The following is an 18,021-nucleotide window of genomic DNA, read 5'->3' as shown; positions in this document are numbered from 1 at the left end:
AGCTCTACCCCTGAGCTGTATGTCATCAGTAGGTATTGCTTTTTGAAGTTGGGGATATGGTGAGTTAAGAAGCTGGGGTATGTGCACTTTCTAAAAATATTTTTTCACACAAATTCAGGAAGATAACTAATGGAGTGTATAATTGTAGTCTAATCAACTTCTTTGACGTTGTTTTGTTTGCTTGTATTAGCATCACTGTTGAAGCATTCTACCATATTTACTAGTTCTGATAAACTGTTCAAACTATCCACCATGCTGCACAGTGTGGTTCCCTTTATCATCTTAAAATAACATGTTGATCACCATATTTTTAAGTAGCTGCTGTCAGTCTGGTTTTTAGTGGTTTCCAATGGCCCCATGGCCACGGAAAGAGGTTGTAGAGAGATACAATTATGTGGTCAGCTAATGCTAGCACCAACTTCACCAAAGTGATGGCACTGTGTGAACAAGGAAAGCTTGTTAGGGCCTCTCATAGGTCATGCCCACTCATAATTGAGGTTCCCACTCTGGTTACTATGACAACCTTGCTCCTTCCACTCTGCCTGGGAGTGAGTAAGGACCCAAGTACCTTATTTAATCCGATCTAGACTGGTTCTCCTTTCTCATCTCTCATGTCATTGTTGCCTAGTATCTGTAGCAAGTGCCTAATTACCCAACTCTGCGAGAGTTGCTGGACTGATCAATTATGAAAGCAACAAATGATTAACTTGTTTCTTAAAAAAAGAAACCATCACTTACTTAAAGTCAGTCATCCAAGGCTTATCCAACCTACTTAGGAAAATCTCATTAAGTCAGGCTCCCCTAATTAGAAATTAGATAATTCTGACAGGAGCAAAGCAAAGTTTACCTTTGTACTGTCTGTTTAAAAAAATGTTTTTGTGAAGTAAAGGAATAACAAAAACAAGTCATAATGATCTTTCTAAATCTAAAGTTCTAGTATAGACGCAATGTGTCCCTAAGAGTCCTGACAAACAGTTGTCAGCCTTCATGCTGCCTGTAAACCTCCACCTACAGAAAACACTCAAATGTTTAATTGTAAAACATTCTTATCCATCACCAAAAGAAAGTCTCTGTAAAGACTTTACTAGGTAACATAATTGGAGCCTAGTTGTAATTAAAGCTATTTTAATATATGCATAAATGTCTCATTTATACCACATCATCGGGAATTCATACAAGTAAAATTTCAGACAACCAAGATACTTATTTTAAGAAGCAATACTTATTTATTTTAATTAGGGAGGTGTGGCACCATGATTAAACATGCATGCTGAAGCTGAGTTGATTTCTGTACCATGGGCAAAGTGATGTGGTTTTGTTTTATTTTGTTTTTTTGTTTTGTCTTGTCTTTGTTTTTAAACCTGAGACTCTGCCTGTGAAATGGGAATGGTAACAGGAATGCTTGATGATGAAGTTTTGAGGTTTTAATGATATAATGTGCTTCATAAAGCTTCCAGTTCGTGTTTGTGTCAAAGTAAATACTCAGTGAGCACAGATTACCATTATTTAATACTTCCTGAAAGAACTTAAAAAAGCAAAACAAAACTACTGTGGACTGAGAGAGATTGTTCAGTGCATAAAGCACTTGCTGTCCAAGTGTGGGAATCTGAACTCAGATTCCCAGAACCCATGTGAATCCCAGGGCTTCTATAGCAAGATGGAAGGTGAAGATAGGAGAAGCCCCTGAAGGCTTGCAGGCCAGCTGACCTAGCATGTAGTGGCAAACAACAGGCGAGATCCTACCTGGGAAAGCATGAAATGAGAGAAGCAACAGCCAAAGCCATGTACTATGGCATGTCTGTGCCCAGATTCACACCCCAACACACATACACACAAAAATTAAGAAATAAATAGAAAATTACACATTGCATAATCATCTAACGTGTCAAATCATACACCCAGCAAGATTTAACCCATTCATATCTTCAAAATCAAAATCATGAGAATAACTTACTATTCACTTCTGTTTCAGTAAATACACTAAATGGTCACACTTCCTCTGCCTCATCTCTTTTTCTGTGACTGCTCATTATCTGCCAGAAGAATATCCTTAATGTTTCCATAAAGTGATGTTTTATGTAGAGTGGTCCAGTAGAGGTTCTGCAGGGTTATGCACCCACCACTAAGTGTGCTATGTGCCTTCTAGAAGATGCTTTCCTCAATGCTGCTAGGAATTTTTCCATCCTCTATGAATTCTAGAGTGTAATCTCTATATGTGAGTTTTCTGAATAACCAGACTCTCCATATGAAATAATAAACACCTATTACTCATCTCCATGAGCAATGTCAGCACATTTTAAAAGCATTGGCTATTTACTTAATATTAATTTATTTACTTAAAGTTATATGACCAAATTTCCACTGACATTGTCCACCTTCCAATTAATAACATTTTACATAATTTATTTCTATGAATCATGGAGTCCTTTTAATTGAGAGAAGACCATTATAGTCAGAGTGACGTATTTATGTTCTATACAAGGCAGTAAGTAACTGGTAATGTATTCTTTCTCTCTTCCACCCACTTGAGTTATATCCATCTAAAAGAAAAGTTTGGAAGTAAAATTATTTTCTTTTTGTTCCTTTTATTTTATTTTACAATACCATTCAGTTCTACATATCAGCCACGGATTCCCTTGTTCTCCCCCCTCCTGCCTCCCTCCCATTCCCACCCCCTCCAGGGCAAAGCCTCCCCCAAGGACTGAGATCGACCTGGTAGACTCAGTCCAGGCAGGCCCAGTCCCCTCCTCCCAGACTGAGCCAAGCGTCCCTGCATAAGTCCCAGGTTTCAAACAGCCAACTCATGCAGTGAGCCCAGGACCTGGTACCACTGCCTAGATGCCTCCCAAACAGATCAAGCCAATCAACTGTCTCACCTATTCAGAGGGCCTGATCCAGTTGGGGCCCCTCAGCCTTTGGTTCATAGTTCATGTCTTTCCATTCATTTGGCTATTTGTCCCTGTGCTTTATCCAACCTTGGTTTCAACAATTCTCGCTCATATAAACCCTCCTCTTTCTCACTAATTAGACTCCCAGAGCTCCACCCGGGGCCTAGCCATCGATCTCTGCATCTAGATTCCTCAGTCCTTGGATGGGGTTTCTGGCATGACTATTAGGGTGTTTGGCCATCCCATCACCAGAGTAGGTCAGTTTCGGCTGTCTCTCAATCATTGCCAGCAGTCTATTGTGGGGGTATCTTTGTGGATTTCTGTGGGCCTCTCTAGCACTTTGTTTCTTCTTTTTCTCATGTGGTCTTCATTTACCATGGTCTCCTATTCCTTGTTCTCACTCTTAGAAAATTGGGAATCAATCTCCCCCAAGATCCAGCTATACCACTCTTGGGCATATACCCAAGAAATGCTCAATCATACCACAAGAGCACTTGCTCAGCTATGTTCATATCAGCATTGTTTGTAATAGCCAAAACCTGGAAACAACCTAGATGCCCTTCAACTGAAGAATGGATAAATAAACTGTGGCACATATACACAATGGAATACTACTCAGCAGAGAAAAACAATGACATCATGAGGTTTGTAGGCAAATGGATGGATCTAGAAAAAATCATCCTGAGTGAGGTAACCCAGACTCAGAAAGACAAATATGGTATGTACTCACTCATAGGAGGATACTAGAAGTGGAACAAGGATGACTGGACTGCTACTCACATCACCAGGGAGGCTACCTGGAAAACAGGACCCCAAGAAAGACACGAGAATCACCCAATGATGGAGAAATGGCTGAGATCTACATGAACAACCTGGACATGAGTGGGAGTAATGAGGGGCGAGGGGTGAGGGAAAGAGCCTGTGGGAGCGGGAGATCCCAGCTGGATCAAGTAAAAAATTTTTCTTAGTCCTTCATCGTCCAAATCATATTAGAAGATTTGTAGGCAGTGGAGCCTTTAAGAATGGTGAGTGGGATCATCTAATGAGTTTCCTCCTATCAGCATGAGGTTCAACGCAAATGGAGTACAAACTTTATTTTGCATGTGGTGTTTGTCATCTCATGGGGTATAACATAAGCTGGTATAGTACTCAGAATTCATGACATACATATTTTTTACTTGGGAATTAAGAGCACATCTTTTTCTAGAGAATCACAACCTGACATCAAAAAATGTAAAGGTTCCATAATATTTAATTGACTGAGATACGTGTTCTAGAATATTGTACTATAAAATGTCCATCATATTCCTCTACATGTCAAATTTAAAGGAGCTATCATCTAATTGCATGATACAAATGTAGTCATTCATGGTGGCAAATATAACAAAGACGTCAACTGCTGATAGTGATTTCTTGTGTCTTCTAGTGGCATGCCACAGGAAATGCTGAGCGTGGCAACGGGATGGTCATAAATGGAAGCACTGAGGTGATGGCGAAGCCAAGTTAAACATTAAAACAGTTGAGTGGATAAGAGAGAATCCACTTGTTCTTCTGCCAGACTCAACACAAAATAAGACAAGAAAGCTCCAAACTTCAAGCAACTTTTATGAAGAGCTATGGAGCCTGAAAATATTACTTTTGTCAGTCACCTGTGTTGGAGCACAACTGGAGACCATTTAAACTGAACATCCGCCTCAGCCTTCTCCACTGGAAAATGGAAGCTAAAAAAAATCCTATCCTGTCCTTTAGATGTTAGACTCCAGAATGAGTGCCAGGTGGTATTCACAACTCAGGGGAGAGCTATCAAGCAGCTATCTTTGAGGTATACCATCTACTTATACCAAGCCCTTCACCACAGCTGTAAGCCATGACCTGTCTCATATTAAACTTCACCATGCCTTGGTGGCCCAGCACACAAAGTTACTGTTAGAAAACCTCAAAATGTATGTGTGTTATTCTCCTAACTTGCAAGGTTTGTACATTATTTTTTGAGCCTCAAAATTCCAATAGGGTCCCACCATCATTAGGTGTCAAGACTATATACCTCACTCCTGTTCTTAGCCTACAAAAATCTAGTTGTTAAAAAAGTTGAGTTAATTAGTCTTGAGTGACGTAATTATTTTCAGGACTTGCATCACCCAGAGTTGTCTACATTATGACAGGAATCAATGCCATGTGGGTAGCTTCAAATCTCAGATCAAAAAATGATATAATTGAGTAACAAAGAAAACTATTTAATCTTTTACACAGGTGTATTTTTTCCTGTACAAAAATGAAAAGGTTCCATAATATTTAATTGACTGAGATATCCTTATTTAGTCTGTCTTTCAAATGGTCATATGTCACATAAGCTATAGGAAATGACCTGAGATAAGAACAGGAAGTGCACAGTATAGGAGGGACATTGATGGAAGTCTTCTCACGTAATCAGATTGATGGTTTGTAGTGAAACAAAGTAGTTTGCTTAAGGTTCCTTAAGAATACGAGTGCATTATACTACCAAGTAAAAATTAAACTATCTCACAAATGGATGAAAAGAGTTAGACATTTATGCCCAAAACACCTTGTCACTGTCATCATTGAGAAGCCAAGGTGTCAAAAGTCTTCCAGCACTAGCAACAATCATGTCGAGCACAAAACCTTTAAAATGTAGTAAACTATTTATAACTCTTGATAATGAGATAGGAAGAGACAGGGAGCATCTTTTATACCATACAGAGGTTAGCTGCTTATCCCATGAACAAAAACTATAACAGTCTTATGGCATTTCAGTATAAGTTAGTATTCTTTTTATAAAGGTAAAAGGTATAAATTGGTGGCTTTTGCCTGAAGAGAATATAGTTGATTTGGTCCTTAAGGTTTCACTCATTATTTTAGTTGTAGATTAAAAAAAAAAAAAGAACATGGTATATTTTTTAAAGACTGAGATTTGGGAAAGAGCTTTAAGAATTGGTGCTAAGAATCATTTCTGTTGTAATATAATTTTACCACTGAGAATGATATGTTTACCACCTATAAAAAGCTCCCATCTCCTCACACTTTGTAACAACTTGAAAACAGAATATTATAACCTGTTTCACAATCCTGCAGCTCAAAACTCTCAGAGGAGTTTAAATTCGTTTGTTTAAAAAAAAAGTAAGAATGTATATATTCTAATTAGTTTGCAAAGAAAACTGATATCAGAAGGTGACTATTTGCTCATTAGGAACAGCACAAATGTCTTTCTAATGATAGGGACGAATTAAAATCGGGAGACCATAAATAGTACATGCAGCCACCAGGACATTTTCTTTTGTACCTCATGACTGTCTGTGTTGATTGTCAACTTGGCAAGATGTAGAATCAGCTGTGAGACAATGCGTGTGAAAGGTTACCTAAACACTTTTAATTTAGGGAAGAAGACACACCATAACTATGGGTATCAGAACTCCGTGGGCTAGAGACTTGACCTAAATCAAAAGGAGGAGCTGAGAGATGATATTGCTCTCTGCTTCCTGACCATGGAGTCGGAGTGACCTGACTGACTACCTCCTGCTCCTACTACCACATCTTCCCTGCCATGATGGCCTACCTTCAAATTCTGAGCCAAAGCAAAGCTGCTTCACTTACATTGCTTTGTCAAGGTATTTTGTCACAATAAGACAAGTTACTGAGGCATGTTTGGACTTTGAAAAAGTGTTCTTTTTATAACTGTAATTTAAACAAAATTTTAAAATAAGAATGTAGAGCCAGATGTTGTATTACAAAGTATTACACCAAAATGATAAAAATTAAATTAGAATAAATTATGATCATAATAATAATCTGTGTGAAAGGAAGGAAAACTGTTATTATTTAAACTATTTTACTTTAGTTTGTCTCTGACACTCAAACTATTTAGATATATTTTATTATGTATTAGCAAATTCATGCAATAGTACATAAATAATTTCTAAAGACACATACATACACACAGAGAGAGTGATAAGTGATCAAAAAAAAGAACATTGATTGATGTATGACTTTAGAACTTTGTACCACTTTTGGGGGGTGGATCTCTTTAACTTACATATTCTGTTTCTTTAAATAACATTTCACAGGTGTCATTTCAGACTCTAGTAAATATAGGGAAAGCCTGGCCACACAAAAACATTTCCTTTCATTTCAAAAATTGGTTTTTGGTCCATGAATGCATGAAGCATCATATTCCACCTCAGAGCTAAACCAGGGAAGTGTGTGATTTTCATGGACATAAGTAAAAGTCAATGCACCCCTTGTTCAGCCTCTAACAAACAAGTATTTCTTTCTTTCAAAAGTTTTTCTTGAAATCCTACAGCATCCATTTCAGGTGCTCTTGAAAGTACACCCATCACATCTCTCCTCAACCTGCAAAGAACTTGCAAGAATTCAAGCCTAGAAAGAAACCACCACCAGCCACTTTGTGAAAGAGTTCCATGAAGTGTCCCTGCCTCTTGTCTTTAAATTTCAGAGAGAAATACACCTGTGGTTTTAAAATATCCCTCAGTATGTCTTCCAAAGATGCTCCGGCTTCAGCTGCAGACATTGTACAGGCAATTGCTATTCCAGATACTCTATTCCCCCTTCGGTCCTTCTGTTCCTCTGCCCACACATTTCACAGAGCCACCAGAAGCCACCAGGCAAGCAGCTGCCACAGAGCACCAAGCAAAGATGATGATTTTAGAGACTTCTGGGGGGATGTTTTCCAAATGCCGGAAAACACAGAATCAAAGAAAATTAGCCTTCTGACAGTCACACAATGTGGAGGAGAGACCAATGTCACTTCTGCACCCAGTTACAGGAAAAGGGTGAGTGTTTTAAGATCTGTTTTGAGGACTTGTGGTTCAGAAGCGTGTTCTCTGAAAATATGGAAGCAAAAATCACTCACACCTTCCAAACCATCCTGAGAAAGTCCTAGATATTTCTGGGGCAAGCTTTATCATGCCAATGCATTCTCATGGCAGAAGTCTTGAATTTCTGTCATTCCCCCCCTTCAGCTCCTTCTCTGGACATTCCAAAGAAATTCTCCTATCAAAGTTCTATAGGAAATGATGGATTATAGTGCATCGTTTTAGGATCAAATCTGTAAGTAAAGAAAGCATAGGGAAACACACTAGCTTTTCTCATTATTATCTTTGCCTCACAATAGGAAAGCAGACAGAAACCATGAGAATGGAGGTCCACCCATTAGCAGTCATGCCTTGTATCTTAGGGTGGGGAAATAGGTAGCACTTGATGACGATACATCATTAAACCTTTGGAAGGTCTTAAATTTAGTTTGTAATATTTTTTATTAGCTCCCCATTACCTATAGTTATAGACTTCAGTGGGATGATCCTATCATCTAAATATTCAAAGTAAAGAATTTGAGCTTTGAATTAGATAAACCCACAATAAGAAGACTCAGCAAGTTACCAGCTAAGCAGCCATTGTGGTTCGAATAAGAATGGCTCTAATAGGCTCATATATTTGAATGCTTAGTCATCAAGGAGTGGCATTATTTGAGAAGGATTAGGACTAGGAAGTATGGCTGTGTGTCACTGGGTATGGGCACTGAAGTTTCAAAAGTCCATGCCAGGCCCAAGTGTTCTCTCTCTCTCTCTCTCTCTCTCTCTCTCTCTCTCTCTCTCTCTCTCTCTCTCTCTCTGTGTGTGTGTGTGTGTGTGTGTGTGTCTGTCTCTCTCTCTCTCTCTCTTTGCCTGTGGATCTAGATCTAGCTCTCAGATACTGATTCAGTGACATGCTTGCTGCCATGTTCATGTCCCCCACCATGATGACAATGGACTAGCCCTCTGAAACTGTAAGCCAACTTCCAACTAAATGCTTTATTTTATGAGTTGTGTTCATCACTGTGCCTCTTCCCAGCCATAAAACAATGACTAAGACAAAAGTCATAGGCAATTTTCCTCTAAGAATTGATTTTATTCATCTGAGAACTACAGTGAAGTGTTGCAGATGCTTGGAAGATGGCTATGAGTAATGAAATTGGGTTGCATAAGCAAGCACACTGTCTTAGTTACTGTTCTATTGCTGCAAGATAAATAAATAAATAAATAAATAAATAAATACCCACACCATAACCAGGCAACTCTTATAAAAGAAAGCATTTAATTGGGTGCTTGCTTGTAGTTTTGGAGGTTTAGTCTGTGATCATCATAGAAGGAAGCAGACAGGAATGGCACTGGAGCAGTTGCTGGGAGCTTTACATCCTGATCCAAAGGCAAGATAAAGACAGAGACTGGTCCTGGCATGGGCTTTTGAAACTTAAAATCATACTCCCAGTGCCATACTTTCTCCAACAAGGTCACAACTACTGAACAAGGCCACACCTCCTAATCCCTCACAAACAGTTCTAATAACTGGTGACTGAATATTCAAACATATGTGTGGTGGTAATCTAATTGTATTGAAATATTATTTTGATTTGTACTGAAATATTAATTTGATTGTATGTTAATAAATAAAGTTGTCTGGGGGTCAGAGCTATTAGAGCCATAGCAAGAGTGTGGCGGTGGTGGCACATGCCTTTAATCCCATAGATATCTGTGTGTTCAGGGTCAGAGCTATTAGAGCCATAGCAAGAGTGTGGCGGTGGCGGCACACGCCTTTAATCCCATAAGATCTCTGTGTGTTCAGGGATACAGCCAGCATTGGAGACATATGCCTTTAAGACCTAGGGGGCTGTACATTCAGACAGTGACGAGGCAGTCAGGTGTTTGGGTTTACAACCAATGAGAAGGCAGAACAACATACTTTAAAAATACGAACCGACAGGAAATAGGTCTCTTTTCGCGAAGCTGGGACAGCAGGAGGAAGGGTGAGATTTTAGCTCTGAGCTCTGACCTCTCGGCTTTCTCTTTTACATTGTTTCTGTGTTTCTTATTTAATAAGACGGTTGGTTACATCTACATCTGGCGCCCAACGTGACAAGAATCCATTAAAAACTGCTTGGCTTGGCGGCAGGTCCGCTTTCCCGCAGGTGGCGTCTGATTGTAGAAGGAACAAGTAGGACATTTCTTTATTATTTTTTTGGCTTGTTGCCAGGTTATGGAAAAATCCTTTTTTAAACCTTTACTATTAACGTGATGTTTTTTATGAAATTCTGAGGCCTCCAGCACATTTCCTATCAATAATTTATCAATTTCTTTATTGCCTTGTGCTAGAGGGCCTGGCAGACCAGTATGGGATCGAATGTGAGTTATATATAAAGGATGACTCCTTTTCCTGATTGTATCTTGTAATTGAATAAATAGTGAAGTTAATTCTGAAGCATCAGGGATAAATTCTGCAGTCTCAATATGTAACACCACTCTTTCAGCATACTGAGAGTCAGTTACTATGTTGAGAGGTTCTGAAAAATCCATTAATACCAACAGAATAGCATACAATTTTGATTTTTGTACTGAATTATACGGACTTTGAACCACTTTACTTAAATTTTTTGATTTGTAACCTGCCTTTCCTTTTTTGTTGGCATCTGTATAAAATGTACGAACTCCAGATATGGGTTTTTGCCGTACAATTCGAGGCAAGATCCATTTAGCTCTCTTTATAAGATCAATTTTATTGCTTTTGGGATATTTGTTGTTAATTTCTCCCAAAAAATTACTGTAAGCTCTTTGTCAAGGTTCATTTTCTGTCCATAATTTTTCAATGTCCTCCTTAGTTAATGGTACGACAATTTTTGTTGGGTCTATGCCTGTTAATTGACGAAGTCTCAATTTTCCTTTGTAAATCAAGTCAGAGATTTTTTTTACATAAGTTTTTAATTTTTTATTTGGTTTATTTGGTAAAAATATCCATTCCAATATAATATCTTTCCTCTGCATTAATATTCCAGTAGGAGAACGCCTAGAAGGTAAGATAACCAAAATGCAATCCAGCTTTGGATCAATACGATTCACGTGTCCTTCATGCACTTTCTTTTTTACCAAGGCTAATTCTTTTTCAGCTTTAGGTGATAATTTTCTTGGACTATTTAAGTCCTTGTCACCTTCTAAGGTTTTGAACAAATTAGTCAGTTCATCATTTTTTACCCCAACAATAGTTCGTAGATGAGAAATATCTCCAAATAATCTTTGAAAGTCATTAAGAGTCTGTAGTCTATCTCTCTGAATTTGTACCTTTTGGGGTCTAATTTTTTGTAGCTCTATTTTATATCCTAAATAATTAATAGAATCTCCTCTTTGTATCTTTTTAGGAGCAATTTGTAATCCCCAGCGAGGCAAAATTTTCTTTACTTCTTTAAACATTATTTTTAAAGTATCTGCATTTGAGTCAGCTAGTAAAATATCGTCCATATAATGATAAATTATAGATTTAGGAAATTTTTTACGTATCACTTCCAATGGCTGTTGTACAAAATATTGGCACAGAGTTGGGCTATTCAACATTCCCTGTGGGAGGACCCTCCATTGAAATCTTTTAACCGGTTGAGAATTATTATAAGTAGGCACTGTAAAAGCAAATCTTTTTCTGTCTTTTTGTTGTAAGGGTATTGAAAAGAAACAGTCTTTTAAATCAATAACTATGAGAGGCCATCCTTTTGGTAACAGAGTAGGCAAAGGCATCCCAGATTGTAGAGAACCCATTGGCTGAATTACTTTGTTAATTGCCCTAAGGTCTGTTACCATTTACATTTACCAGATTTATTTTTAATAACAAATACAGGAGAATTCCAAGGGCTGGTTGATTCTTCAATATGCTGAGCATTTAACTGTTCTTCTACCAGCTCTTCTAAAGCCTGGAGTTTCTCTGTTGTTAAAGGCCATTGCTGGACCCATACAGGCTTGTCTGTTAACCATTTTAAAGGTAGAGCTGTTGGTGTCTTTGGAAGATCATCAGTTATTGTGCCCTGTTCTTGTATAATATGGATGGCTGGTGACCACTCATTAGAACAATATCTTTTAATATTTCTCTCAGTAACATGTGCTAGTTTATGATTTGTTTCTGAGATTGGAGGGATGTTAATCTGAGTATTCCATTGTTGCAACAAGTCTCGACCCCACAGGTTCATAGTTATGTTAGCCACATATGGTTTTAATTTAGTCTTGTTTAGACAACAAATTCCAATTACCTTCTGATTGTGTCTCAGAAGAATCCTGTTTTCAGTCTAGGGAGATGGCTCAGTGGGTACAGCATTTGCTGCACAAGTCTGAGGACCTGAGTTTGGATCCCAGAACCTGCCATGTAAAAACCAGATGCTATAGCTTACAATTACTTGGTCTATAATTCAAGTGCCCCCACAGAAAGATGAGGAGCAGAAATTGGACTTTGTGGGCCAACTAGCCAGTCATGCACAGGCACAAAACAACGAAGAGATCTTGTCTTTCTCAAGTGAGGTGGAAGACAAGGATCCACACCAAAATTGTGCTCTGACTTCCATACTCACGCATGGCATATGCCTGCCTGCACCCTCACACGTGGACATGCACAAAGACAAAAATAAAAACCATATTTACTATGAAAGAAAAGGACAGCATTGGTCTTGGCTCTTGAACTTCTCTGACTCAAACTGGTACTGTAAAGATCATGTTTTTCATGAAGTTTAAAATGTAATTAAAACTGCCTTAAAATGAAACTCTCACAAGAGAGAGAGAGAAAAAAAACTAATTAAGAAATACTACCATTCACACAGTTCATCTCTGGCGGCCATCTTGTTTTTTGCCCTAGTATGTAAAGTTGGTAATTCTAAGACAATAAAGATGGGATGGGGAAACCCTTTCCTAATGAAACAATTTAAATGAGCTCCTTAAATACTTTTAACTAGCATTTAATTTATTTTTAATCAGGTGCTTATCATTTGTTAAATAAATTCCAAAGGCCCCAGGATTCCACAGCCCTTAGACAGACTAATCTCCCATTGGGAAGCAACACATATTAAATAGTTGCTAAACCTTGGTAAATACACTTTTAATAATTAATTCTAGAAGTATTTAGCTAGCAGTAATATACTGGATATTTCAGCGGTATTGTAATCCATGGGATATTGTCCAGGGATTTCTCAGATTAACACATTTGGGTCCCCGAGTCCCATCTGTATACCTCTATCTGAATTCACAGCAGGTGATTTAACACATGGCGACCAGCTCCATGTGTCTGAGTGACCAATGATTTTATTACCGTATCAGTGAGATCAAATCAGTGAAATGCATCAGCCGAGGAAATGCTTAGTAAGGGACGAGACAGACGGCAGCTTACAAGTCAACCTGGGTTTTCAAAAATGATAACTACTGAAAAGAAAAATTACTTTTCCTGTTGAGATGTGTAAATATTATGTAGATATTCTAACTCCATCTCTGTGATGGATGGTGCTCCATTTTAAACATATTTCAGTAATGCCTTAATTTAATAGAATAGAAGATGCACAAGATGTTGAAGGATCAAGGGGAGAATAAATTGTCTGGCACACATGGTTTCGTCTTATTCGAAAACCTGCATGATTCTTACTTCCCACTTCACGAAGGGGAAAAATTGAAAAATAAAAGGGCTTTGCATTCTTTTCATCTTTAAAAAATATATTGTGAATTACCACTTTGATCGATTCTGCAGAGCTGGTCCGCTTCCAATTAGTCTTCCCTAACATGACTGCCACTCCTGTCTCTTTCGAGTTGGCTCTAAATCTCTCTGTGAAAACAAGTCCTCGGTGACCTTTGTCTTGCAGAGCCCTTCGCTTCCCCACAAGGATGGCGGAGGGTGCGTCTTGACCAGCAGATGGTGCTCCAGAGCAGGCAGCAGCCCGGGGGTTCTGCCGGGAGCTCAAAGGCCGCATTCAACACGCCAAAGAATTCTTAAGTCTTCTGGTTAGTCAGCTGTCTCACTGAGTAAGGAATTCTCGAGGCCTGACTTGCCTCGGAGCCATTTCCTCTCCTCAAGCTTTCACAAATGCGTTCTTCGTACTTTTAAAAAAATAGCACAGGCAATCCCCAGCACCGTGGTGCAGGCTGCTTTTTCCGGTAGGGTATCATGGAGTATGGGTGCCCTTTCGCTCAGAGACAAGTATCCCATTTCTGCACGAGTTGCGAAAGGCACGGCTATGATGATGTTTTTGTAGTGATAAAAATCAAACATTTTCTGGAGCCATTATATTCTAAAATGTTAATGCAGTTTACTTTTTAAAACGTGATCGATAGATGTGGGGGTAAAGTGCCTATAAATTACTAAAGGCAAAACCCATTCTATTAGCACACGGTAGGTTCTGCAGTGTTTGACGGTCTGTGCTGTACTAGGGTGGCAGTTTTTAAATTTATGGAGAGCCTGAGTTTTTCTTTTTCCCCCCTTCTTTTTTGTTTTGTTTTTTCTTTTTCTTTTTTCTTTTTAAGAAAGGAAAATACCTATCTTTGTCTCATTTTAGGAGGGATATTTTTATCATGACTCACTCAGGAAATGTAATTCTAATGTGCTATAGGATGGGTTTCAATTAACGTTCTCCTCTTTCTGACAGGCTTTACATTACGTGTTTTATGAAATCATTAACTATTGTCGTGTTTCTATTATGATACTATTAGGAAATAAAGAGACTTATGTAAATGGAGATGTAAAAGAAATGTATGACAGTTCCTCGGAGCAACATCTGTGCACTATCATCCACGCTCACACTAATTTTCTAAAGATTGTTCCATTCATTATAGAACATTGTTAGCTGTTGTGGCACAACCCTTATTTCTATGCATTTAGGGAATGAGGCAGAGAGTGGGTAAATGAGAGCCTAATCAATACCACTTTTCATTCTGCATCTAATGTGCTCTCTTTCCCTTTCTTTTCCTCCTGCACAAATCCAAAAAAGATCCTGACGTTACAGTCATAAAGTGTAATTCTTCTGCAGAAACACAGACAATAATGCTTTCTGTATTCAGGCGTATTGCATATTCTAATGGCATTTGGCTAAATTGAGTATGGATTTAACATCAAAGGCTTCATGAATTTTTCAAATGAGATATTAAAGTCAATATTTCAAGTGAAAGATATTTCAATTTAGTTGCATACACAACAATAAAAAACTTCTACAAGGTAGAGGTACGAGTGGCTAGAGCAGTATTAGTTCATTCAAGAAATTATTAGTTTATAAGAAAATCAAACACAAGGTTGTGATGTGGCGATGACTGGATAAATTAGACTAACCGATATGCGCCAGTATGCTTTATCTCTAACAGGCTGAAGCGGTACACTTACCACTGGCATGTTCAGGGATCCTAGCTAGGTTTTTTCCCCCTAAACTCTGCTGATTAGCATGAATATTTGCATTTCTATTTCGTAAATCCCCTTATTTTCATTTGTACAAATGAAGGACTTAGGATATGTGGAAAGGAGCTGTTTTTGACCTTGCACTTAAGTGGATCTTACATCTAGGTGTCAATACTGAAAGCCAGTCTCCACAATGATGTTAACTGTAGCAGAAGGCTAGAGGAGGCTCCATTTCAATGCATGGGAAGTCTCTTGACTTGTTCACAGTTGTCACATCACAGTATGTTAAAGCTTGGGTTGCTGAAGAGGTTAAATGAGGCACATGTGTGGTGTCATCCCATTTCACAGATGGACAGTACAAGGCATGAAATGGCTTGTGTTCCTGCTGGAAGAAGGAACGAGACTTGTATGGAGAGGTCAGTGCTCCAGCAGAAACTAGAACTTCATTTCTGCATTTGGAGGTCCAAGTGCTAGGCACTACACCAATACTGTCCTCCCGCCCATGCCCGTAGGCTGTGATGGCCTATTTCCATTGCCTTTTTGTTCAGCTCTGTACAAACAGGAAGGCATTGGCCTGCCTTTGCTGCATTAGCTGTCCACATCTTCATCCATTTGTGTTGACTAGGGCACCACTGCAGTATCTTCTCCCTATAGTCTTCAAGGCTCTGTCGGTTTAATCACAGATTCACTTTTCGCTTCACATAGGCACTTAGTACACAGACAATTCAGGTCATAAAGAAGACAAAATCTACTCACGGACACACCAGACTAGAAGAGGTCACCTGACCATGAACACATAGAACACCCAGCTGATCAGGATGCAAACAGCCTTTCCTGCATTCATGACGGCATCAGGCCTAGAGCAACACAAACACTCTTGGCTCTGTGCTCTGCATGTTGACTTGACTATTACCAGTGAGTGATTCAAATCAGTATCTCTGAATGCCTCCCTTGATAGAAATTCCTATAAGAGAAGGCATTGTGAGGACGCAACAATCCCAAAAGACATGGAGATCTCACTCTGCAGTTTTAAGAATCATTAATTATCTTTAAGATAGAGAACTGTGTGTTCATACTCTACAAGGGAGGAGACATGTGCTCGCACACACACACACACACACACACACACACACACACACACACACACACACACCAGACATTTTTTACTTAAGAACAAAATATTAGAATCATTATTGCTTCTTGCGATTCCAAAGACAGTGGAGTTCCCCAAGAGGATGTTTCCATTGGCCCACCATGCATGTGGCCACAAAATACTTTATCTGGTTAAGTTAATGCTGCTTGCTCACATGGTAGAGCTTACTTTGCAACTGGATTGCAAGAAGCTATTTGTCACCATTCGCATCCCTACCCCCAGTAACAACAACAACAACCACAAAAGTCTCTAGAACTGGAAATTGTTTCTTTGCCTCATTTCATCGAAATGATCAGACTCATCTCAGTCTCAATTCTTAAACTTCCCTCCCTCCTTTAATGCCTTTTTTTCTTTTTAAGGGACCCTATTACAGGGAGGGGAAAAGTGGATCAAGCCTACAATTCACCATCCTTTTAAGGTTTTCAGTTCTCACTCTACTCCTGGGCATGCCGACTACATATTGGCTTCTTGGAAAACTTGATCTTTCGATGTTTATCATTTCTCTATTTAAACTATAAAAGGAGCTTTGTAGAGAACATGGCTTTGTCTCTAACTAAAGGCTATAGTAAAATGCAGCCTGGGCCATGGCTCAAACTATTCCCCAGTTAGCTCCTGCCCATATCATAAAACCAGTAAGCTATTTGGCACAGAAGAAAAGAGACGGGAAAATGCAAGAATTGAAAGGCTAGGCCGACCATGTACCTAAGAGCCAGGAATATGAACACAGAAGGAAGGGTTAGCGATGCTCTGCAAGTGGCAAGGGGGACATCAGAGGTTTATATGATAGTCAGTGTTCATGTTCCTAAAAGAAAGTGCGCATTTTAAAATTTTCACTGCACATCTGTGCATTGCTACATTTTTAAGGGCCTGCTAGGACTGGAATTACAAGAGATTTGAGGCTCACGAGCTGGTAAATCTGCGTGGGGGAGGAAGGCTACTGGAGATCATGGGGATGGGGGGAGGAGAAGGTAGAGTCTCTGCCAGAGAGGAACATTCTAGCTGAGGAAACTGTCAGCTTTATATATGGGAAGTGGAAATGGAAACCTTGGTAGTGCCATTGAACCTGAACAGCCGCTGGGAAATCAAAATGTACTCCTTAATCTGAATTAGCTAATCAAAACCAGGCCACTCCTCCACTGTCACCCCACTACCCGCTACATCAGCCCTGGCTTCTTTTTCATGACCAATCATGATCTGCAGTGAAATTAAGAGAGAGGGAGAGAGAGAGGAGAGAGAGAGGAGAGAGAGAGAGAGGGAGAGAGAGAGAGAGAGAGAGAGAGAGAGAGAGAGAGAGAGAGAGAGAGAGAGAGAGAGAGAGAGAGAGAACACAAAAAGACTAAAAGGTCAAAGTGTCCCAACCAGGCCCAGCACACTTGAGATTTATCAATGGAGGAGAGAATACGGGGCTTCTGCTTTTCATCTTTCCCTCTGTGTGCCTCAGATGAGCGACATGGCACAAGGTTAAACCTTCATCACAGATGTCCTCAAATCGAAATCAAGAACGATTTTTAGATGCTGGCTTTCATGACCTAAGCTCAAGAGAAAACAAGGACAGTATGAAAGGAAGCAGCCCCTCTGTTACTACTTTCTAAACATTCAGATTCACAGTTAATTTAGTGCATAACTCCTTCCTTTTTTTATTGAATGTAATCGTTTAATAAAACTGAACTGATAAATTATCCGAAGAAATACATTACAGGGTGTGCCCCAGCCCAAGCAGGATAGAGGCTCTTATTAAGTGGTGATTATCTTCATGGACCCACATTACCATTCAGTTGCAGATGCTGCTGACACAAAGAT

Source organism: Peromyscus maniculatus, chromosome 6, assembly GCF_049852395.1.
Source record: "Peromyscus maniculatus bairdii isolate BWxNUB_F1_BW_parent chromosome 6, HU_Pman_BW_mat_3.1, whole genome shotgun sequence".
Classification (NCBI taxonomy): Eukaryota; Metazoa; Chordata; class Mammalia; order Rodentia; family Cricetidae; genus Peromyscus; species Peromyscus maniculatus.
This window is presented reverse-complemented; position numbering follows the sequence as displayed.